Source organism: Eleutherodactylus coqui, chromosome 1 (genome assembly GCF_035609145.1).
Source record: "Eleutherodactylus coqui strain aEleCoq1 chromosome 1, aEleCoq1.hap1, whole genome shotgun sequence".
NCBI lineage: Eukaryota > Metazoa > Chordata > Amphibia > Anura > Eleutherodactylidae > Eleutherodactylus > Eleutherodactylus coqui.
Genome location: NC_089837.1, coordinates 336,907,048 through 336,933,150, shown reverse-complemented (window position 1 = coordinate 336,933,150; position 26,103 = coordinate 336,907,048). Strand labels below are relative to the sequence as shown.

General features: G+C 46.4%; 1 long non-coding RNA gene across 1 annotated transcript; it reads right to left on the bottom strand.

The window, feature by feature from the left end:
• Positions 1-11,485: 11,485 nt before the first annotated feature.
• LOC136612226 (uncharacterized) lies at positions 11,486-16,847 on the bottom strand. Its single transcript, XR_010790375.1, has 3 exons — positions 16,796-16,847; positions 13,878-13,931; positions 11,486-11,534 (listed from the first exon to the last, which is right to left on the bottom strand). It is a non-coding gene; the product is annotated as an uncharacterized lncRNA (long non-coding RNA).
• Between the last annotated feature and the right edge of the window lie 9,256 nt (positions 16,848-26,103).

Below are 26,103 nucleotides of genomic sequence, written 5' to 3'. Positions count from 1 at the left end.
TCATCACAGCCCAATATCGCCTTCGCCACCTATGTGAAAGCCCAACTGATGCGACATGATTTTAGGAGAAAAAAGCCTAGCATCACTGCAGGGATGAAGGGAATCCCCGTCGTGGTTGTCACAGTCACGGCAGAGGATTGCAGAGTTCTCCTCATGTGTATGATGTAGAGATGAGCGAGCGTACTCGCTAATGCAAATTACTCGAGCGAGCGGGCATGTACTCGAAAACGGCAATACTCGCTCGAGTAATTTGCCTTAGCGAGTACGCTCGCTCATCTCTAGTATGATCCCATTCAAATGAATGGGGTTCATATTTGTGCGAGATTTGTGCGTCTCTCAACGCACAAAACTTGCACGATTTTCTCGGCCGTGTGAAACCGACCTAAGGATATTTAACAAAAAAGAAAAATATTTCAGTCATTCTAAGATTGGTTAAAATATCATAAAAGATAGATGTACAATATTACTTAATACCAGATTAATAGCAATGACACCATTATAACCACATGATGAACTCACATCCGCCCATACGCCTTTTAACGGTGGCATTAAGGGGCTTTATTCTAATGCAGTCTTTTGATAGCGGCTGCATTAGAAGCCTGGCACTGGTCTCCCGTGCCAGGTGGAGCGGGTGCTCAGTTGTTGGATAACAGCCTGGCACCTGTTCAAATGGCGGGGACATAGTGTTACACTGGAGCCACATATTATTAAATAGATATACAGCGCAGCACTACACTGCACTATGGATAGCACTTATTCCATATTGTAATGGAATAGATGGATAGATGGACCCATTCTAGGACGCCTGTTGATGTTATGCATGGGCAACGCTCCTCTCTGCGCTGGCCCAGCAACTTTATCGAAAAGTGGGCGCTGCCGCTCCGGACTGGCAGATCTATGTATAATTTATGCCAGAAACTGGTGTAAATTTTACCAGAAATGTAAGCCAGGTCGGACCTGGCATACAATTCTGTCTAGGCGCACGGAGCTGCCAGGGGTGCGCTGAATACATGAAGAGGTGTGCGCCTCTTCATGAATTCAGTGCTTTGGGATAATTGTATTAAACTCACAGGATCCGACTTTACATATCTGACATCATATCTGTGAAGTGTCCAGTATTTTTCTCTATCGGTTTTCCTTAATAACAAATTCTAATAATTCTTTTTTAGTTCAATCGGTTTTTATTGGTTTTCAAAGAAAAGTATTATATAGACATTGCACAACATTGTTGATATCAACATGTGTCCGTATAAGCACAACAAACAACATATCTTGGTTTCCTAATACTTATGGCATGAACTAGATTGTATAGCTTAATCTCTTGTGTCTCGTATCAGAAATTGGGAACTGCGCAATGTAAGATTATAACAAATCATGAACATAACTGGGGGGGTAAGGGGGGGGGGGATGAGTGGAGAGGTGAGGCGGGTGTAGGGGAAGGGGGGGTAAGGGAAAAATATCAGCCTTGCTTACCCGCTCCTAAAGGTTGTTATCAACCTAACTGACCTGTTTCCAGCCATTTTTTAAATTGGTCTGAGTCTCTCATTACGATCCAAGGGCTCCAGAAATCGTGGGAGTACAGTCGTTCCTGCTCGCAATCAGCCCCCTCCTCTTCATACCTCATAAGGAGGTTCAGTTTCTCAGCCCAAACTATTCTAGTGGGAGGGGTCGTGGATCTCCACAGCCCAGGGACAGACATCCTTGTTGCCAGTATCACCATCCTTAATAAGTCCGCCTTGACTTTGGCTATAGGTCCGGGGAGCATCAGGAGCAGGGTCATTTCAGCTGTCAGGGACACCGCCGACCTGGTCATCTCGTTGTATAATGTTTCTATATTATACCAGAGTTCTCTAACTGGGGGGCAGTCCCACCAAATGTGCGACATTGTCCCAGAGCCTTTCTGGCACCTCCAACAGGTTGGGGGTATTTGTTTATCGAGTTGATGCAGTCTCGACGGTGTCCAATACCACCTGGATAGGACCTTATAGTTTTGCTCCTGGAGTCTCCCAAATCTGGAACTTTTGTGGCATAAAAGGAACGCTCTCTGCCAATCTGCCCTCGTTGGGCTTCTGCCCAGTTCTGATTCCCGCTGGGCTGTGTAACTGGGTGGTTCGTCCGTCTCCTTTGTCAGCAGCAACTTGTAAATAGTTGATATTCCATGCTCGGTAGGAGCCGAGGACATGCACAGGTGCTCAAACGGCGTCAACTGCTTATTACCACACCCCTCAGACGCCAGGGACCCCACAAACTCCCTAACTTGAAGGTATCTCAGCCAGGCTCCCGGGTGTGGGATGGAGTTCCCGTGAATCTCCGTCAGGGACTTCATTCCATTTTGGGTCAGTACATCTCTGACTCTCGGTATTGGATGACTAGGGAGGGATAGTATCGATATAATGCTTCTAGTTGCTGGGAATTGAGGGTTGGCCAGTAGTGGTGTAAGGGGGCCCGGTACTGTTGCTAGACCTAGCTTTGATGCGAATGTCCCCCAGATCTTGAGAATCCCCTTGACAAGGGGTGACAGGGAGGTGAGGTCTCCCATGTATTGTCTTGGGATCCATGGGGCCCCCTGTATCGCCCTAGCGTCTGATTCATGTTCCATTTCCACCCACAATTTTGTCGCCCTCCCTTGAAGTAGTGTGAGGACGAAATTGGCTATACTTGCTTTATAGTAAAGCGCAAAGTCTGGAAGCCCCAGCCCTCCCTCCTCCTTGGCTCGGGTGAGCACTCTGTAGCTAAGCCTCGATCTACGCCCTGCCCATACAAAATTAATTATTAGGGAGCGGATGCTGAGTAAGTATTGACGACCTAGGTGTATCGGCATAGTCTGACACAGATACAAGAACTTCGGAAGGGCGTCCATCTTTATGGAGTTAATCCACCCCGTCCACGAAACATACAGTAGGCTCCACCTGTTTAGGTCTGCCCTCAGCCTATCTGCATAGGGGAGGAAATTTAGTTCGAATATCTGTGCCGGGTCCGCCGGTAGTTGAACCCCCAAGTATTTTATATAGGAGTCTTTCTATTTGAAGGGGAAGGAAGCAGCGAGTGCCTCGGCCTCCTCCTGAGGGAGGGTTACATTAAGAATTTCCGATTTCTGGAGATTCACTTTAAAATTGCTGACCTGGCCATATCTTTCAAACTCCTTCATCACCACCGGTAACCCCACTCTAGGGTTTGACAGGAACAGGAGGAGGTCGTCCGCAAATAATGCTAGCTTGTGTTCGGAGGGGCCCTCCGCCTGACCTTTAACGATCCATTTTCCCTGATGGCATTGGCCAAGGATTCCATAGTGAGGGCGGTAGCAGGGGCGATAGAGGACAGCCCTGCCGCGTCCCATTCTTTATCATTATCTCATCCGACAAGGCACCGTTTACTCGTATCCTTGCGGAGGGTCCATTATACAGCGCCATAATCCACTTTCTCATCCTTTGCCCCAATCACATTCGACAGAGGGTCCCCTCCAAGAAGCTCCACCTGACCCTGTCAAACGCCTTCTCAGCATCTACTGCTAAGAGGCATAGCGGTTTGTCCGTCGATCTTGCGCGCGTAATTAGGGAGATGGCTTTGATGGTATTATCTCGCGCCTCCCTGCCCGGGACAAATCCTACCTGATCTTTGTGTATTAAGTCAGGAATGTGTCTACTGAGCCTGTTTGCTAAGAGTTTCGCCATCATTTTTATGTCTAAATTCAGTAAGGAGATAGGCCTATAGCTAGCGCAAGAGGAGGGATCCTTGCCTGGTTTTAGAATTACCACTATATGGGCCTGAAGGGCCTGTGGGGGTAGGGGGCTTCCCCTGGAAATATCGTTAAAGACTTGGGTTAGGAAGGGGGATAGTTCTTCCGCAAAGAGCTTAAAAAACCTGGCTGAGAAGCCATCCGGGCCTGGGCTCTTCCCTATCTTTAGGTTTTTGATTATGTCGGTTATCTCCTCGCAGGTGAAGTCCGCCTCCATGGCCTCAGACTCCTCCGCTCCCAGGGGTCCTGGTCCATATCTATCTAGGAAGGCTCTCTCTTCACTTTGCTCCCCCTCTCCTTCCTGAGCGGGCCTATCTATGTCGTATAGTTTCTTATAGTACATGCGGAATTCCTCTAGGATGTCTTTAGTGGAGATCGCCGCCCCCCCTTTGGCCCTCTGGATTTTGGGGACATGTGTTTGAGGTGTTCTAGGGTGGAGGACTCGCGCAAGGCGGCGACCACATTTGTCCCCGGTCTCGTACACTTCCCTCCGCATTCTGTCTCTAAACACTAATGTCTGTTGATCTAAGATTGATATTATTTTTTGTCTAAGTGTTGATAAGTCTGCCCGTAGTGTGTCGCTTGGGGACCTTTTGTTTGCTATTTGTTTTTCCTGTAGTGTGGTAAGTAGGTTTCCCAGTTCCTTTGCGCGTTCTCTTTTTAGCCTGGCCCCTTGTGAGATTAGGGTGCCTCTCAGGACACATTTTAGCGCTTCCCATTTAAGTGGGGTCCGTGTGGGGTCATTATTGTGGTCAATTAGGAAGTTATTTATGGTTGATTTGATCTCTTGCGCACATGTGGGGTCTTTTAGGATATTATCGTTGAGTCTCCACCCACGTGCCCGGGGGTCCCTAAGGGGGCCGTCCAGGTCTGCGTATACCGGGGCATGGTCTGACCAAATAAAAGGTCCGAATGTGCATGCCGGCTTAAAGTCTAGGAGAGCGTGGGAGATCCAAATATAATCAAGCCTGCCATAGCTATTATGGGCTGCTGAGTAGAATGTGTAGTCCCTGGCGCCCGGATGGAGCAAGCGCCACAGATCTACCAGGTGCATGTTCCCCAGCTCCTTAACCAGGGCCCGTGCTGCCAAGCGGGAGACCGAGGACTTACCTGAAGACGAGTCTAATTCGGGGTCCATCGCCAGGTTGAAGTCGCCTCCTAGAATAATAGCGGTTCCGTCCGCGAATTCCGATAATTCCCTCATGGTACCTATTCCAAAGGCGCTCTGTCCCTGGTTTCGGAAATATAAGTTAGCTATTGTAATTATCCTGCCCGCGACATCAGCTTTGAGGAAGAGGTATCTGCCCTCAGGATCGCGCTTCGTGCCAAGGGGTTGAATTTGCAGGGAGTTGTGTAAAGCAATGGATATGTTACGGCACTCTGCCCCCCGAGCGCCAGTTGGGGTGCCCTGATCTCCCGCACCCCCACTGTCCCTGCCTACTTGCCTCGGCCCTGGCTAACCCCAGGCGGACAACTGGACGGCGGTCCCTGCCCTGGCTAGGGACCTGGCGACTGACAAGCAGGAACCTACCTAATGGGGGGAACAGAGTGCCGACAGAGGAGGCAGATGAATCAGACCAACAAAACTGACAAGGCTGGAGATGGAACTCACAGGCAAACTGGCAGGGTGCTGGATAGCAACTAGTGCTGACTGGGCCAGACTAGATTAGAGGCAAACAGAACCAACTAAAACAGACTGAGTAACAGGGGACCAGAGGGAGCTGACCGACAACTAGGGACTGACTGAGGAGACCCGCAGACAGACTGGCTAGGTGCATGCAGAACCAATAACTGGCAATGAGCTCAGTTCACTGCCAGTCTTTTAACCACAAGGTTCCGCCCAGGGGCGGAGAGTGGGAGGAGGCAACTCCACCCACTGCTGTATAAGAAGCACAGAGGAGTGCGGGCGGGCGCGCCCACGCCGCCGCCCACTGGCCAACCCAAGCTGCTGGGATGACCTCGACACAGGGCTCCAGGCTGCTGGAGCCGACGCCGGAGCGACGCGCGCCGACCGCGGGACCCCATGCCGCACTGTATGGTAACATTACCCCCCCTCTGACGGGGGACCTCCGGGCCCCCGGAAACTCGACCAGGTTTATCCAGGCAAAGGCTGTGAAAACGCTGTACCAACCCGAGAATGTGACCCTCCTGAGCGGACACCATGGACTGATCCTCAGGTCCATGACTTCAGTAGTCTGTGGCTGCCCCATTTGCTTCAGGGCCAACCGTTGACATATCGTCATGTTTCAGGTCGTCTTCCGAGTCACTGTCCAACCATTCGCCACTGTCTTTTGACCCATCCTCGCTACCAATGACGCTGCCTTCAAAATCTGAGGCATCTCTAACTTTAAAATCACTGTCATCTGAGCTATCATACACCAAAAAACTCTTCCGGGTCCCCAAATATTGTACGGTTCCTGGACCCCGGCAAGAATCCAGGACCTCCTGGGCCTTGTGTTCAACTTCATCACAGACCAGGGTGGGCGGCGGGGGACCGGAGGTGGGCATCACCGAAGAGACAACAGGTTTCGATAAAGACTTATGGCACCCCGTGCGACCCCTCCTTTTGCGATTTCCAGAGGACCGGTACCCCTTCTGTTCGACTGAGCAGGGGGGAGGGGGAGCGCGATGGCTATGGCAGGACGGCCCCCACTGGGTTAGCTCCCCAGTGGCCCAATCGAATTGGGGGTTGTGCAACGCCAGCCACGGCATCCCTAGTACCATGTCTACCGACATTTTCTCCATCACCAGGAATGATAGACCTTCCGAATGGCGACCCCCCACCATGAGTTGTAACACTGGGGTCCTCCATCGAACCAAGCCCGAAGCAAGAGGAGTAGCATCAATGCTAGCAAAACGAATTGGCGTCTTCAGCGCCACAAATTCAGCCCTCAGGGGCTCAACGAGACGCATACTTATCAGGTTAGCAGCTGCTCCGGAATCAATAAACGCCTGCCCTAGGCGGGAGAAGTTCCGGAATCTAACCTGGCAGGGTATCAGAAGTCTAGGACGTACCTGAGGTCCTAGGCGACCCTCCCTGCAGTCGCCTAGGACTGGAAGTCTTTCTGCCGATTCAGACTGTGGACGCTGAGGCCTCCAGGGGCAAGTTATCACCCGATGTCCAGCTTTCCCGCAGTAGAGACAGAGATTATGTAATAACCGAATCCGGCGTCGCTCCTTGGGGTCCAGCGGGTCCAGTTCCATAGGTTCGGGAACAGAGACTGGTACGGGCGGGGAGGGAACAGGACAAATGACTTCCCTGACTCTATGGGTCGGTCTATCTTGCTTCCCAGCCCTGAGCCTCCTATCTGCCTTCACTGCTAACTCCATAGCCTCCTTTAAGGACCCGGGAACGGGATGGGAGATCAACAGTTCTTTGACCGCGTCTGAGAGACCTTGCATAAAAACGTCTTTCAGGGCACTATCGTTCCATGCAGTATCACCCGCATAGCGTCTGAAATTGGAGCAATAATCCTCCACACAAAGCGACCCCTGATGCAGCGCCAGCAACCGAGAAACCGCCAACCCCACTCTGTCCGGTTCATCGAAGATGCCCCCAAGTTCCTGAAAAAAGGAGTCCACCGAATGCAGGGAGGGGGAACCCTCGGGAATGGAAAAGGCCCAAGTCTGGGCAGAGCCCCACAGCAGGGACATTATGAGCCCGACCCTCTGGACCTCCGAGCCGGAAGAGCGGGGACGCATCCGAAAAAACAGGCGACACGCCTGTTGAAAAACAAAAAACTTGTTCCTCTCCCCAGAGAACACTTCGGGAAGAGGGCACTTGGGTTCGGGACTGGTAACGGCATTCTGCTCCTGCGACAATGCCCACTGCTCCTGGGCCACCATGCGAGCTGACAAATCCCGGATCACCGGCACCAGGTCTTGCAGCTGGTTTGCGAGGGCGCTGATTGCCGCCATGAAAAGAAAAACAGTATTTTAAGCGCCAGTTATTATGTTACGGCACTCTGCCCCCCGAGCGCCAGTTGGGGTGCCCTGATCTCCCGCACCCCCACTGTCCCTGCCTACTTGCCTCGGCCCTGGCTAACCCCAGGCGGACAACTGGACGGCGGTCCCTGCCCTGGCTAGGGACCTGGCGACTGACAAGCAGGAACCTACCTAATGGGGGGAACAGAGTGCCGACAGAGGAGGCAGATGAATCAGACCAACAAAACTGACAAGGCTGGAGATGGAACTCACAGGCAAACTGGCAGGGTGCTGGATAGCAACTAGTGCTGACTGGGCCAGACTAGATTAGAGGCAAACAGAACCAACTAAAACAGACTGAGTAACAGGGGACCAGAGGGAGCTGACCGACAACTAGGGACTGACTGAGGAGACCCGCAGACAGACTGGCTAGGTGCATGCAGAACCAATAACTGGCAATGAGCTCAGTTCACTGCCAGTCTTTTAACCACAAGGTTCCGCCCAGGGGCGGAGAGTGGGAGGAGGCAACTCCACCCACTGCTGTATAAGAAGCACAGAGGAGTGCGGGCGGGCGCGCCCACGCCGCCGCCCACTGGCCAACCCAAGCTGCTGGGATGACCTCGACACAGGGCTCCAGGCTGCTGGAGCCGACGCCGGAGCGACGCGCGCCGACCGCGGGACCCCATGCCGCACTGTATAGTAACAGGATACTCCTCCTGATTTGCGGTTTGGATTAGAACTATGGAACCATGTGGGGTACGCTCTCGTGGAGCAAGACGGGATTTCCCCAGTCTTAAAGTGTGTTTCCTGAAGGAGGAGTACCTTTCTCCCTTTTTTCTGCATGTAATACAGGATTTGCCCCCTTTTAGAGGGGATGTTCAACCCCTTGGCATTATAGGAGCACACCGTTAGGCTAGCCATAGGCCAAGATATTATGCAGGTTTCCCATGTGGCGTAAGCGAGGTCGTGGTTGGGTAGGGGTGGGAGAGAGGGGGGTTGGGTAGTGTCTGGGGAAGGCCTGGGAGGGGAAGATACAAACCAAGAACATTAATTGGCCTTAGTTAGGCCACTCAAATCAAAATTACTAAAATAACTGGAATAAAATATAATGGAATACGCTGTCCGTAGATGCAGCTTTGAGCTGCCTAATCTAGGTGGAGGAGAGGGGAGACCGACAACAGAGGTCTGCCCCCGCCTTCACCGCCGAGCATATGCATCTTTTGTTTTCTCCTGGGGAGAAAGAGGTAAGGTGGATCGGAGAGAGAGAGAAAGGAGTTAGTGTGTGGGCAAAAGAGGTGGACAGAACGAGGGGGAAGAAGGCGGAGAGAAGTAAGAGCAAAGAGAGAAGAGGGGGGTGAGGAGGGGGGGGGAGAGAGAATTTGCTTATCTGCAGACTACAGTCATGTCCGCCGCAGGACCCTTAATTATCTTTGTGGTAAGAGGGAGTCAGATTCAGGATCACGATTTTGAGTTCGAGCAAGAGGGAGATGACCCGCCAGGGACTCCATCCCGGGTGTTCTTCGTAGAGACACGAACCGGGGTAGAGCTGCCTGTGGTTTGTGTTGCTCTGCGGGTCTTAATCGGCATCTTGATCATTTGGTACTCTGTTCTTGTTCCTTTTTCTTGGGGCGCCTACGGTTCGCCAGTCTGTTTTGGGTGGCGGAAACGGCATCCCTCCGATCCTGGGCCAGTCAGGGATTACTATTTGTGGAAGTTCCAAAGTTCCTAGAAATTTAGGGAGGTCGCCCAGGTGCCTGAAGGTGGCCAATTTCCCTCCTTTTTTGGCTTGTAGCTGTAAGGGGAATCCCCATCTATACGGGATGTCTTTCTCTCTCAGGGCTGTCAGCAGTGGCTTGAGGGCTCTGCGGAGCTGGAGGGTGCGTTTGGATAAATCCGGGTATATGGCTACCGTGCGGCCCTTGAAATGTAAGTCTTTCATCGTGCGTGAGCGTTGAAGAATTTGCTCTTTCTAAAAATGAACCCGACATATCACGTCTCTGGGTTTAGTAGGGTCTAGCTACAGGGGTCCAGAGTCCCTTTCTTACTCCCTTGTTTCTTGGGGTAATGAGGGGTTAATAGAGGGTCCTCTTGTGGGTAGCTGTGTTCTGGGGTGGCCTTTATGTGAGGCTCATTATGTCCCCTGCAACTTTGATTCTCCTTCTGGGAGGGGTGAGTCCCTGCAGCTGGGATACTAGTGTGAGATGCAGTCTCTGGTTTTCTGCTGCCTGGTGTGCTCTCCCCCCCTCTATCTTCCAGGAGTCTGTCCTGCATGTGGCTATGTTCTGGGGTGGCCTTTATGTGAGGCTCGTTTTGTCCCCTGAGGCTTTTATTCTCCTTCTGGGAGGGGTGAGCCCCTGCAGCTGGGCTGTGAGATGCAGCCTCTGTTTCTCCGCTGCCTGGAGCGCTCTCCCCCTCCCCCCTCCCCCTTTGTCTTTCAGGAGTCTGCTCTGTGGAGCTAGATCGGTGCTGGGGGCTGCTGCTGCCGGCGTCTCGTCTCCCTCTGGGCTGCCTGGATCCCTGGAGTGCTCGGTGGGGGGCCTTTCTGCAGCGTCGCTCCGCACCTCCTCTTCCCTCCCCCCTCTTACTTCTCTGGCCGGTCTGCGGGGCGCCATCTTGCCTCTCCCGCTCGATGTGGGGATCTCTTCGGGGGAGTGGAGGAAGCGCTCCATTCCGGGTCCGGATGTCTTCCGCGGGTGCTAAGGGGTCTCGGCCGGTCTCCTCTTCGTCATGCCCGGTCAGTGTTGGGTCTGCGGCGGCACACTGGTCCGTTCTGTCGGCGGGTCCGGCGGGAGCTCAGAGCAAACGCGGCTCACTCCATCGGCAGTTAGCCACGCCCCCTCCAACACGACTTCTTTTTGATACAAGCGGTGAGTCCTTGATGCTAACAGCGAATACTTCAAGTTAAAGGGGTTGTCTCAAGGCGAAAGCGTAAAAAAATTTTTTTTCACTTACCCCCGCATTCTGCCCTGTTAAAAAGAAAACATAGGTTAGTTTTTAAAAAGCACATTGCACTTACCTGCATCAGCGTTCTGCAGCTTCTTCTATTCTTCTTTTAAAGATGGCGCCGCTGGTCTTCTCCCACGGTGCACCGCGGGTCTTCTCCCATGGTGCACTGTGGATTTTCTTCTCCTTCCTAGCGTTCCATTGCCGATTCCAGCCTCCTGATTGGCTGGAATCGGCACACGTGACGGGGCGGAGCTACGATGACGACACGGTGAGCAGCTCTCCGGCACGAGCGGCCCCATTCACCAGGCAGAAGCACAGACTGTGCAAGCGCGTCTAAAAAAGCAAGAAGCCAGCGAAATTAGACGGAGCCATGGAGACGTGGATGCTAGCAACGGAGCAGGTAAGTGAATAACTTCTGTATGGCTCATATTTAATGCACGATGTACATTACAAAGTGCATTAATATGGCCATACAGAAGTGTATAACCCCACTTACTTTCGCGAGACAACCCCTTTAAATGATACAATATACACAAAACAAACCATCTGCTCCAGAAATAACACGGTGTGCTAGAAACAATGTAAGATTTATTTCAGAGTAATTAGGCACAAGTTTATAACAGAATGGAATCCTTTTACAAGAATATCTCTTAAGGGCCCTTATTACTATAAGAACGCCAAATAATCTTAAAGCAACAGGTCTACTATTACAACAAGCAAAACACTGATGCATCAAAACTAAATAGATGAAATGTTCTTACAAGCAAACAGGAAAACATCTAAAATTAATAGGAAAACCTTATAAACAGCCAATGAAAACATTGTTGCACAAATAAGAAACTAACAGTGACAGGAAATCTACAGGATTTATACCACACAGTCATAAATGGGAACGATCTGTGTTCTGTTGTGCTTCAGAGTTGATGTCCTAATAGATAAAAACATGAAACAAGGGTTCAGTATTACATTCTTTAATTACATATACATATGTATTGAGTTATACAGTATATGCATTCTAGAAGTCTAAGACAAAGTTTATCAATGATAGAAAACTAATATCAAGTAATTCATATCTAAAAATCTAAACTTTGCGGTTAGGTTTATAACAACCTTTAGGAGCGGGTAAGCGAGGCTGATATTTTTCCCTTACCCCCCCTTCCCCTTCCTCTACCCCCGCTTCACCTTTCCACTCATCCCCCCCCTCACCCCCCCAGTTTTGTTCATGATTTGTTATAATCTTACATTGCGCAGTTCCCAATTTCTGATACGAGACACAAGAGATTAAGCTATACAATCTAGTTCATGCCATAAGTATTAGGAAACCAAGATATGTTGTTTGTTGTGCTTATATGGACACATGTTGATATCAACGATGTTGTGCAATGTCTATATAATACTTTTCTTTGAAAACCAATAAAAACCGATTGAACTAAAAATCTAAACTTTGGTTATGTTGAGTGAATTATGACCACAGAAGACAAATACCATATAGGACCTCTTTAGTAAGATACAAGGTGAAGTCCCTTGGTGCAAGCATTGAGTAGTGACCAACTCCTATGGTGACGTCACATCGTCACGTTTTCTTGGCAGACTGTTTTTCTGGGGTGGTTTGCCATTGCCTCTGCACTCAACTCTTCTACTGTTCGGTTCCATCATAGGAGCTGAACAATGGGATAGACCGAAGCACTGGATTGGCACATGCCAGCACCAAATGGCCCCCAATAAGTATAATGGGTCCATGTGACTTCCATCCAGCTCTCTGACGGTTTCCCAGACAAAGTAGAAGAGCATACTGCACTATTTCCTACAGGATTTTATGCCAGATCTGCAGTGGACGGTCCAAACAAATCGCCAGGCACAGATATGAACATGCCCTACGTTTGTTGAATAAACCATAAAAGAATAAGTTCACACATTATCCTCTACCCACACTTATTTTGCTAGGACAACCCCACTGAAGGCGACCATACACGTTATGCAGAAGTAAGCTGACGGTCCCTTATCATCTACTTTGATCTATAGAGCTACTTGTGGGATCATTCATACAAATGATCCCATGGATGACTGACTGTCCAAATTGATGTTATCTTAATTGTATGGCCAGATTAAAACTGAAGCATAGTGATATAAGGAGTCAGGTAAAGCCGCTTATGCCAACCTCTCCCCCTCCTACCTCCATGTGGCCATTCTACAGAGATTAAAGAAAACATAAAACAGTGTAATTACTTACTACTTAAGGCCCATTTACACGTAATGATTAATCGCCCAAAATTTCTTAAAATGAATTCACACTAATTAAAAAGTTAAACATTAAGCAAGTTGCTCGCATAAACACACGTCCACCTGAGCAAACAACCTAAACAGTGTTTATCTTAGCTAATGAGGGAAATGGAGAGGATTTCAGACCATTATCCTTCCATCTAAATGCTATGCATTTCTATGCAAAAAATCGTTAATTCGTTCAGTCGTTCCCTCGTTCAAATGATATCGTTGTGTGTAAATGGGGCTTAACACTTCACAAGTGAGTCTGTAGTTTGGATCTGAGGCGGTCAGGCAAGGCTTCCTCTGTGTTCTCTTACTGTGTTAGCTCTGCAGTCTCTTCGCATGGCAGAGAAGTGAGAGCGGAGCATGGCTTGTCATCCTCCCTCTCTGCCATACAGCCTTTATCCTGAATCCTCTTCCACCCGCCCCTATAAAAACAGCAAATATACTGGCATCTCTAACAAGAGGCAGGAGACGAGGTTGAAAAAAAGTCCTGACTGCTGGCAACGAGGCTGCTCCCGGCATGGGGCCGCCTTAGGCACTGGACCTCCAATGTCTAGGGGTAAATTTGGCTCTGCCCCCTACCCTTATCTGGCAGTTGCCCTAATGTGCCACAGAAGTCTCCCCCTCTAGCTCCCTTTAGTGATGCAGCACTGGCCCACATTCAGATGATTAAGTGGCACATGTAAGTCTTGCTTGTCATCCTTTAAAAGTCAACTTTTCAATAGAAACTCCTTTTAGAGGAGCAGCTTTCATAGACTAAAAGGGTAGGGAAAATCCTTCACATATAAATCAAGTTGGGATGGAGTCTGGGGTCTTCCCAAGGGTAGACATTTAGGGGGGTGTCACTGCAGGGTTAGAAGATTTACTGCTATATTATTAGACAGCACAGCTGACTCTCTATTAAAAGCTTTATTAAATACTATTTGCCCTTACCTAAAACTGCACTGAAATCTTTAACCCACGCTACATCAGACACAGTTTATAACCACCTGAGGGTGAAACCTACCACAAATGGTGTTATTAATCAGACATGTGATTTCCATGCTCTCGCACTGACGATCTGTTCAAATGAAGGACAGGAAATATTAATGTAATACAAACAGTTCTATAAAATACGTCTAAAATGCCTTCAGTTGGAATTCCTGCCTAAAATGTCACTTTTTATTGCAATTTTGAATTTATGTTGCAAAAAACAATGGTGACAAAGAACTCTGTTAGCTTAAGTGCATTTTTAACCCCTTGGTGAAATAAGTAATTTTATCATTAGGGGCCAGTAAATCGAATCCCTTTTTGTGTTCCAGCGATCAAAACTTTTTCATTTTTTCATCAATGTAGCTGTTTTTCACCTTGCGTTTGACAGGACGAGGGTGCATTCAGACAACCATATATCGGCTGGGTTTTCACGCCCAGCCGATACACAGCGTCTCTCTCTGCAGGGGAAGGAGTCTGGAAGAGCAAGGAGCAGTGCTCTGAGCTCCCACCCCCTCTCTGCTTTCTCTCCACCCCCTCCCCGCCCCTGTGCACTGTTTGCAATGAGAGGAGGAGGGACGGGGCGGGGCTACATTTAATGAATTAGCTCCACCCCTGTCCCGCCTCTCCTCATTGAAAATAGTGCAGGGGAGTGGAGAGGAGGCAGAGAGGAGGCGGGAGCTCAGAGCACTGCTCCTGGTTTTTCCAGCCTCCTCCCCAGCAGAGTGAGACGCCGTATATCGGCTGGGCGTGAAAACCCAGCCGATATACGGTCGTCTGAATGCAGCCTTATACAAAACAACTTTGGGTACACGTAATGTATTGAAAAACTTATTATTATTTTTATTTGCTGGAAGCAATAGAAAAAAAGCTATTTCCCCATTGTTTTTTGTGATTTATTTTTATGACATGGTATAAATATTATGTTACTGTTATATTACCTTTCATCTACAAGCCATTACGCCTGTTTCACGCGGGCTACAAAATCCCACGATTTTGTTGCCATGCAACATCGCTACAAAACACATGTCTGTGAAGCCCATGGTCTCCAATGGGTTCTTTCAGGCTACAAAATATCTCATGTGGATGAACCCATTGGAAACCATGGGCTTCACATACATGCGTTTTGTAGCGACATCGCATTGCTACAAAATGGTGCGATTTTGTAGCCCCTGTGAAACAGACCTAAAGATTATGACAACACCAAATTTATACAGGTTTTATTTTGCTTTACCACTTTCGCACAATATAAAACCTTTTTTTTTCTTTTACACAAATACCTTGTGAGGCGCCACATTCCAGGACCAAAGCATTATCAGCTGACAGCGGTATCAGGCCTGTTTATGTCAGATGTGTAGTTTTAATGGGTAACATTTTCAGGTATATACAATTTTTTTATTCCTTTTTTTATATCTATTTAGGGGAAGCGAGACGATCAGAAAACAGCTTTTTTGGATATTCCTTTTTTTTGCTGAATTTGCTGTGATTGAAATATAAAGTAATATTTTATAGTATGGGCTGTTATGGATGTGGCAATACCAATCATGAGTAGGGTTTATTTTGTTATTTTTTCAGTATTTAAAGCCTTGTGTAAGGGGTAAAAAGTTGTATTTTTTTTCTATAAAAACATTTAGATGCCACGGTCAGCAATGACTGCAGCATCTGTAGTATTAAACTGTGTAAAGTAATTTCACTCCTTTTGTTGTAAAAAAGCCCATATATGACAATGCTCTCTGATTGATGGGAGAGGTGGAGTTAGTGGTGGGAGTAGAGGGTGATACCATACACAAAAATTAATTCCCCCCCCCCCTCCCTCTCTCCTCACCACACTAAATGAAAAAATGACATCTATAATTTTAGTATTTCCAAACCCATTTAAAACTGCTATAGCTCCAATTCTGTAAGGGCTACAAATATTCTATCTGATAGCCCTGATAGAAACAGAGCTACAGACAGTTAAAGTAGAACAAGGTCTGTTCGTTTAAAATTATAATGTCCTTTTCCTGCAGAAGGGACAGAGCCCGTCCTGAACTGCTGGGGGGATTAAGGGTCTTAACCCTTTCCAATCCACTGTCTGACGTCTTCAGACATTCTGATTGAAGGCTGTACAGCTTGGATGTCGGAAGAGGTCCAGCAGGGTATTCTTACTTTATATTACTAGCCGCTCTGTTGTCGATGGCTTCTTTGGCATGTCACATACTGCAGTACTGGCTCTAGCCAGCAGATAGCGCCATTGTAAAATGACAGAAAGAGAAAGCCCCATAGGAAACCCCGAATCCAAAATTGGATTGCAAAGGGTTAATGAACACATTCTAGGATCAGAATCAGTAGAGGGGTGACCACTCTGCTGGTATTTACGTAGACCCGGTATGATCACCTCTGTTACAGAAGCATCACAATATTACACAGTGCTGGAGCTTTGTGGAAAGTAACAGGTATAAGCGTCAGTAGAGACATGGATCTGTCATAAGGGGAGCCCTCAACATCATTGAGTCATTTTGGGAAGAACTCAAACAAGCAGCTTGTGTTAGATGTGCCGTTAGCAGGATGTGAGGACTGTTTTGTCAATAAGAATGGGCAACTTTACCACACGACAAAATAAAGAATGACATTCACAGCAATTATGAAAGACTACAAGCGGACATGCAAAAGGAGACAATGCATGATATTAGGACTGCCACTTCCTCTCCCAGCTTCCAGCAGGATGATCAGCCCCAGTGTTTCCCAAGAGTTTTAAAGCCAATTACCTGTACTCAAACAAATAGCTTCCTACTAATAGCACAGCATAAAAAACAAACTAATTCTCAGGGGGTCAGAATGAGATCACATGACCCACCTGAAGAGAAGGACTCCAGGAATCTTCGGATAGATTAATAAACCAGGTAATACTAGCTGGGGAAACGGGTTACATAGTAAATGAAACACAGAATGTCTCTTTAAATACAGATTGCTTACCAGTTTGGTTTAGTGAACACTGAGGTCCAGGCAGTGCATCATCATCATCAAAGCCTATAATAAAGATATTCAGCAATATTATATACAGTGTATCACAGTTTTGCCTTATCAACTCCAATTATGTGTTGAGGCAGGGGGTCTGATGGTTAGTATGAGCTATAATGGTCTGATTGGGGAGGGTGGGATTACACACACACACCATTATAGTTTTGGGAGATATGAAGCAGACAAGCAGCGTCCACCAATCAGACTTTTACTGCATATCCACTAAAAGAATATTTACTAGAAAGCTAAGGCAGCCAATGTTATTTGTGGCATCTCTGGTGTAAGGGTACTTCTACACAGGACGACTTTCAGGCCCTTAAGGGCTAATGCCCACAGATAGATTTATGTTACATTCCCCACGGTGTAAATCTGCGGCAGAATAACGCAGCTATTTGGTTCTACTGAACCTAATAGCTCAGTCAACACAACTAACTGAAATGATCCCTCCAGGGTATCCACCCCCCCCCCCCCCCGGGAGAAAGCCGGAGACAAATCAGGTTGGAATATTGGAATATGGGTCTTAATTACCATACATCAAACCCCCTTATTGCACAAATGCCTTCAGAATCCTTTACAGCAGGGGTCCCCAACTTTAGTCCTCAGGGACCACCAACAGGTCATGTTTTCAGGATATCCTATAGTGAGAACACTTGTGGCAATGTCTGAGGCATTCATAAGAATTACATCACCTGTGCAATACAGAGAAAATCCTGAAAACATGACCTGTTGGCGGTCCCTGAGGACTGGAGTTGGGGAACACTGCTTTACAGGGCTCCAGGAGGGAGGAGGGAGCTGTCCAGTGCTGATCCTCTCTCCTATACACTAATGCCCTGCATCACGACAGCAGGGAGCTGTCCAGTGCTGAAGTGTCTCAGCTGAGACTGCTACTCAGCTTGTATGGCGAGAAGGCAAGGGGGAATGAGTAATCCCAACCAGAATTTGGGATTGGCTAGGATGAGAGAGGAAAGGAGGAGCTTTACATATATAAGCGCTGACTGTATCAGACGCGCGGCACTCACTATTGGGATGCCGCCAGACATCACGGCCGCTCCCACTTATATGTGTTAACTCATCCTGATGAAGCAGTGTATATGTTAGAACATTGCAGAAGCGCGTCGATGACATAGTTTAGTGAGTCAGTACATGTTTTTCCAGATAGTCAGTTCAAGTGTAGTGTTAGACGGCGGCCCGATACCTTCTGTCGGGCAGCTGCACCGATGCCGATTTAGCCTATACCTTATCACAGCGGTGCTGTGTTAGACAATAGGGATGTTCACTTAAGCATTTCTTATCCCAGAGTGATTTAGGGGAAACCTGAGCCACAGGAACAGCTGCCAGCAGCACTTTAATCACACGGGCAACATTAACCCTTGATGTGCTGACTTGGAGCGTCAAATAGACAGTTACTGCTTTCCTGTTTGGTCTTTTGAAATTTATAGCAGTGGGTCTGAATTGGGCCCCATGTATATGGAGTGTAAGGACTTATCAGTCACTAGTTAACCCTTACTCTCCTTCCTTGGTCTAATAAATCTATAGGCTCAATTGGAGAAAAACTGAGGAGGAAAGCAATTGACTAGGAACCAGCTTTATTTATTAACGTCGCTAATTTCCTCTTATCCATATGTATATGGCACCATTTAACCCTTTACCAACCGGACCTTGTGAACCTTAATCGTTCCCTATATCATATGCATGTATTGGTATTTTACTCGGGATAATGTCTACTCTACCCTGAAAATACTAATCCCTGGTCTTTGACCTTAAAATAAGCAACTAATGAGTGACTTCCCATTCAGTACCCTTTACCCCGGATGACCATCACTTGTTTGAGTGATTTTTCGGTCAACTGTTGCCCCGTGTACAAGTTGCCTAAGATATAGAAGTGTTTGTGAGCAAAGCAGGTGCCCAATTCAAGAGATAGAAACAACAGGTGATGTGTAGGTGTTAAATTCACCAATATCTCACCTCTATCAGCTGCATAAAATGAAGGTCTGCAGTAGGTAACGCAGGTTCCCTAATACATATTATACAAGTTGCAGACAAAAGAATGTGGTGACAGAGGTAATTACACTTAAAGCATAATTACAGTAATTATATTTTAGATGTTTTCTGCTATTATATTCAGTCTCCAGGAATAATTTCAGTGAAAAGGCTTACAGCCTGCGCATAAGATGTACACTGCTAGCTGTGCTTAATGGGGTTGGACAATAAATTAAGTATGCTACAATCACCTACAAAAGGCAAGTTGTTAACTTACTAATGTATGCCTTGACAAAGTTTGGATCCATTATAGATATAGTAAGCCAACAGCACCTCCTCCCAGAGTTAAGGGCCCTTATGGACCTCTGTATTAACGATTGTTCCTCCCCAGTCTGCATCAGCCAGTGTTAACAGCCCTTTAAACAAGCCCTGATTAACTTATATTGTTGATTGGCGCTCGTTTGGGCAGGCAATCTGCCTGTGTATAAGAACCCCTATTCAGGCATTCTTGTTCAGCCATGGCTGATATGAACTCTAGTTGCCACCATAGATAATCAGAAGCTTGCTATCATTAATGAAAACTACTGTAACATTTTGTTTGTGTGACACTTGTTTCTAGCACAGATTTGCAATAAAATGTAGAGGTAGACTGAGCTGAGACAACTGGAAATTCTCTTATTAAAAACACAGAGATATTAACATATTTGTATTGGCATTTTACTCTTAAAGGTTCTACACCCTGAATATAAAACCATCTGTCAGGTGTGATTGATGCTGCGTTGAAGAAATATTAAAGTTCTTACAGATGAGACATAGTTTTACTGCATCTGACTCTCGGTCCTTGATGGGAGGGATACTAGCATCCTGATCTTTCACAGCCAGTGACTTTTCCTGATGTGGACTGACATAGTCTGTTACGTCACACTGAAACATATTGGAATTGGCATTTTACTAAATTATACAACACACTGTAATTCACTTTAAGGGCTCAGTCACACGGGCGCATCCGGGCACCGATGCACCCGTGTTACTGCACGAAGAAGACAGCCACACTGCAGATGCGGACGACTCTCCGCACCGCCGGAAAAAAGAACACATGACCGGCAATGGAGCTGCAGTGTGGCCATCTTATACTGCAGGAACACAGGCGCATCGGCGCCCGGATGCGCCCGTGTGACTGAGCCCTGAAAGGGAGCCTGCTACCACCTTTGAGCCCCATAAATTACAATATGGGGATCCAGGGAGCTGCTCTTTATACCGGGTGCCCTTTTTAGCACTGTGCTCCAGCGAAGTTGACAAGTGCACAAAGCATGACTATTGGAGATGACTCTGCGCACATGTTCTCCCATAGAGATGAATGGGAGAGTGCATATACAGAACCATCTGAAAAGAGTCATGTTATGGGCGTGTGCCAACATTCACGGGGACACAGCACTGCAATAGGGCACTCGGTTAGTATGAAACACAGATTGCCAGGCACACTGATCCCTCACCTTTGAGTGCGGAATGTAGTTTTTGAGGCTCAAAGGTGATGACAGGTTCCCCTGGAAACGGCACACAAACAGAGGGAAGAGCATGCTGGGCTTGTAGTAAATGCTTAGGAACGTCACATGTTTAGTGAATACTGCTTTTACTACAAGCCCAGCATGCTCTTCCCTCTGTTTGTGTGCCGTTTACCCCACTGACTTTAATGGAAGTAAGTGCAGGATATAAAAACCCATGTAAAAATGTTGGCAGCACCACAACCGCAGTGTTTCATAGAAACAGCCCTAAAAACATTTCCTAGTACGGCTTTGTAAAGAACAAAAACGATTCAATCATCCCTATACTTTTATATAGGGGTCTCTTTTTTCTCTTGTAGTGGGCTCCGGGGGTACCTAGCCAATAGGCGCCATTTTCAATAGTTATCATTTTCTAAGAGATTCTTCTCAGGAATAAACAACCCTTGCTCAATCCTCGCTCTTCTCTATGTGGCTTCTCTTTTTGGATTGAAGGGTGTAGTCACACGGATGTATTCCCCATTTCGATAGCATAAATATGCTGCGCAAAAATGCAGCGAATATACGCATGTACGTGCGTTTTTGTGCAGAATAGTCACACGCTCCATATACTTAATACAGTATTTTGGTAAGTAAATACCCACAAGGATAGCACATGCTGCAACTTTTTTTTACGCGACTGAAATATGCAAATATAAATAAACCTATTGAAATCAATGGAATCACAGTGGTATGAAAATCTATATATTGTTTGCAGAAACCCTTCACAGATATAGATTAAAATTAAATGCCTTTTATTAGTATATTTTAAAATTGTGGGCTCACATATAACACTTCTTAACGATACAAAAGAAAAGGACAGGTAACATATAAACAAAAAATAGGCCCTAGTAGAAATATGTAGGGTACCGTATCTCTCAGATAGATTTTTGGAGATCGATACCGCACATGAATATAGAAGAGGATAAAGGTCCAAATTTTTGGAGATCGATACCGCTCATGAATATGAAAAAGGATAAAGGTCCAGATGAAAAAGGAGTATTATCCGAATCCAGAAAATATGCGTACCTGGATGTAAATGCGGTACGAGGAATAATACCTCTTTAGGGCACAATGTTGTAATGTATATTCATGTTGCTAAAACAATTTTTCATGACCTCCCATTAATAGCACAGTTGCCGCATATACGGGTGCTAATTATATGGGCTCATTACAGGTCAGTGGTACTGACCAGCACGTAAAACGGAGCGAGCCGTTTTACGTGCTGGTCAGTACCACTGACCTGTAATGAGCCCATATAATTAGCACCCGTATATGCGGCAACTGTGCTATTAATGGGAGGTCATGAAAAATTGTTTTAGCAACATGAATATACATTACAACATTGTGCCCTAAAGAGGTATTATTCCTCGTACCGCATTTACATCCAGGTACGCATATTTTCTGGATTCGGATAATACTCCTTTTTCATCTGGACCTTTATCCTTTTTCATATTCATGAGCGGTATCGATCTCCAAAAATTTGGACCTTTATCCTCTTCTATATTCATGTGCGGTATCGATCTCCAAAAATCTATCTGAGAGATACGGTACCCTACATATTTCTACTAGGGCCTATTTTTTGTTTATATGTTACCTGTCCTTTTCTTTTGTATCGTTAAGAAGTGTTATATGTGAGCCCACAATTTTAAAATATACTAATAAAAGGCATTTAATTTTAATCTATATCTGTGAAGGGTTATTGAAATCAATGGGCTCTATACACATGAATACTACGTTTGTGTGAATACACAGCATATATACACTCATGTGAATGAGCCCTTAGGGTGACTACCCACTACAGTTTTTTTTCACTGCGAAATTCGCAGCGTTTTTTTTTCTGCAGGGGTCTATGGGACTTGTAATGTTAAAATCGCGATTTTGCGGTGAATTGCGATTTTGCGCAATCGCAATTTTAACATTACAAGTCCCATAAACCCCTGCAGAAAAAAAACGCTGCGAATTTCACTGTAAAAAAAACCTGTAGTGGGTAGTCCCCCTTAGACTGATGTAGTGAACAACCCAATTTTAGCAATGGAAGGAGCACAGTCATCTTCTAGTTGTAATGAATACACAGCATTCACACGTGACGCACACATTAGGACTTTTTTTGAAGAAAGTCTGAAATTATACAAGAGTAGAAGAAAGAGATGAAGAATATGTTACTCAGATGTAAAAAAAATAATGGTTTCACACTGCTGAGCAAAAGGAAGGGTCTGCTTTTTGACAATCACTTTTTTTTAGTTTTTTCCCCCAACCATAAGATGAACCTGACGGTGAGTCTCGGTTATCTTATGGGCCATTCACACAGGTGGAATTATTCCATCAGGATGCAAATCGAAGCGTAAGCTGCCGAGGTGGAATTCCGCAACAGAATCCGCAGGTCTATTTGTGGATTTTGGTGTGAAATTACAGGCAGATTGAAGCAGGTAGCCCTGTGGATTTTGTTTTGCGGGATTTACCTTGTGTTGTGGGCTGTCTTGAAGGCTAATTCCTCCAGTGTGAAAGGTTCCATAGAGCACCACCTCATTAAAATGATTGGACTGTCCAAGTAATGTATGTGCAGGCTGGGTCGTAGAGAGACACTCAAGCTGATTCATGTAGGACTCTGACGAGGGGTAACCCAACTTAAATAAATCAGAATACCCCATTATGGAATTTGGCAGTGGACTTTCTAAACCATAGAGAAAATTAACCAGCTCACTAGCAGGTACACGGACCATACTGGAATTGGAAAGACAGCAAGAAAAGGATCAAGCATCCGTACAATCACATATGCTATGACTAAGAGCTGCTGTGACAGCTTGAAGCCATCATTAAAGCTATGCCTCATTTATTTTATTTAGCAGGAGGAAGTAGTAGAAGTCCTTCCTTTATAGCTCTCAATCTTTTTTAATCCACTTATGGCTTTGGCTCAAAAAAGCGAAACAGAAACTACAAATGCTTTTTCCAAAAAATGCAGTGTGTGAAGCCACCCCTAGTGGATCAACATTCTGACTTAAAACCGGAAATCATGACACACTGGGAAACACTTATACAGACTGGTGCACAGCCGTTGGGTATTGCCCGCCTGTAGAACAAGTCTACTGCCCACCGTATTCCTCCACCAGTTATTTTTAGAAAGTTAAAAAACAATGCGCAGAAACTTCATGTTACCATTGCAGACAAGAAGCAGTCTGAGGTTTTACTGGAAACATTTTTGTTTGATGACAAAGATGCAAAACGCCTTTCATTAGTAGTAGGAGGGCTTTTTAGCTGGGTTCCTAAAAAGGATCTTCTTTTAGATGTAGCACCCAAAATCAGGTTTCCTGCAATGCAAATACATTTAACTATTTAGCATGAGCTGAAATGGACAGAAATAATTTGTTACATAAAACACATTTTCTCTTATTAGAAGGTTAGTAATAATTTCTAAATTATTCTAATTTACAAATCTGTGATTATCATATCAGACCGATATGCAAATGATTAGAGTTGCGGTGTGATTAGATGAACAGTCTTGCCATCCGAGGCCCTAAAAGTGGTTCCGCCCTTGTCCTATACAAAGGCTCACAGAGGCTTCTGTAGAGCTCGTTGACCACTAGACATGCCTATACAATGCAATTGAAGAGATGATGCCTGGTTAACAGAGTTTGAGAGGAGGTGCTTCATTGGAACGTGAGAAGCTGAATGATCGTATCGACAAATTATCCGCCACCTGGGCTGCTCTGACAAGATTGTTAGGAGATGTTGGGACCAGTGGATTCGTGAAGGCACACACACAAGGCGACCGTGCTCATGATGTTCTTGACAGACCACCAGTAGAGAGGATTGTCTGACAAGCACAAGCAGCTACAACTGTTTCTTTATCCGCCATTCAGAGACACATGGCACCATCGTTACAGGTCCCTGTGTCTGTCGGAACCATTTCCAGGTGACTGGCTGACAGACATTTGGTCTCATGGTGCCCATTACATGTACTGCCTTTGAAGGTGGTATGTTTTGGATGAACAGTCCACATCCTGGTGAGCGTGCATCACTGCCCTCTATTTACTCCCTCCCTATGATAAGGACTTTTATGTGTGCTGCAGCCGCATACATGATAGTTGGATGCCTTTGACACCCCCTGTCGCCTCTGTTTGCTGTGGTATCATGAACGACGAAACTAGACTTATAGAGAGTGAAATTGGATTGTCTTCAGCAATGACTCCAGGTTTAGTTTGCACACTGACAACTGCTGTGTTCATGTCTGGAGACGTAGGGGTGAATGTGCCTTTGCTGTGGAGCGACACACTGCCCTCACTGCTGGTGTGATGGTCTAGGGGGGCCATCACAAACGACAGTCGGTCACCCCTAGTAGTGGTAGGAGGGACAATGACAGTTCAGCGATGTATTTAGGATATCCTACAGTCACATGTGTTTCTCTTATGGCAGGACTTCCAAAAGGCATTTTCCAGCTAGACAGTGCTTGGCTATACAAACAAGGGTATCACAGTAATGCATCCACAGTACTGTCACACTTCTGTGGCTGCCCAGGTGACAGATTTATCATCAATAGAACAAGTATGGGACCATCTGGACACCAATTTTGACAGCCTACGAGTTTGCACAATCTGAAGGCTCAGCTACAGCAAATGTGGACTGATAGGCCTCAGGATACCGCACAGAACCTGTATGCCTCCATGCCCACCCATACGACATCTTGTATCCAAGCTAGAGACACTACAACAGAGTGCTAGAGCCTTTATGCCCACCCGTATCACATCTTGTATCCAAGCTAGAGACACTACAACAGGGTGCTAGAGCCTCTATGCCCGTCCGTATCATGCTGCATCAAAAGTAGAGGCGGTACAACAGGGTACTAGAACCTGCGTCAAAGTGTTCAGTTTTCCCCCATACATTATCCTTTTGCTCTAATATTGTAATCACATACTTATATCAATATTACAATCATACATATACATTTCATTTGTTTCCATCCTTCTAGGGGATAGATTTTTTATTTTTTCACAAGGAGCGTACTCCGTGTCAATTCCTTGCCACATCCACGGCCTCTTCTTGCTTCAGTGAAAGAAAAATGTTGGTTTACATTCAGAAAGTACAGATCTCATTTCACATCGTCCTTCATGCATAAAAGATTTCATAGCGGTGTTGGTCTAGGAAATTCAACTGAATTCAATGCAATGAGGTTTTATTGGCAGGATGAAACACATTAGCATTGCCAAAGCAAGTAGAGAATAATGATTGACAGATAGGGGTGAGAGATTTGGGGGATAGGGACACATGTGGGGAAGAGGATATATACATCCATTGCATATCATGCTCCTCTCAGTCTATGGCAGGTACTAATATATTGTGCTGCTGTGGCCGCTATGTTTTTTTTCCCGAGCAGGAAGTAGAATTTCTCTCCTCCTTCATGGAGCCGAGTCCAGGAAGAGACAGGAGAGTCTCCTGAGTTTCTGGGGCATAGTGGCAGGAATTGGGCCTCATCCTCCATGCCCCCCATCGCTGTGTTGGCGTAGCTTGCTCTCCTTGAGCTTGGAGTTCTGTTTGTACCACCCCGATTTGATGCCCAGGATGTGGGCGCTCAGCCTATACCGCCTCAGGATCTGGCGCTCTCTGGGGTTTGGTAGTATTTCCAGATAAGGGGCCAGTTTGTACTCCTTCTGTAACCCCTGGTATATTTCCTTTCTGGGATGTTCTATCACATAAGGCAACATCTACATGGATATATTTTAACAAATGGTCTGCAGAATTAGCTTTAAC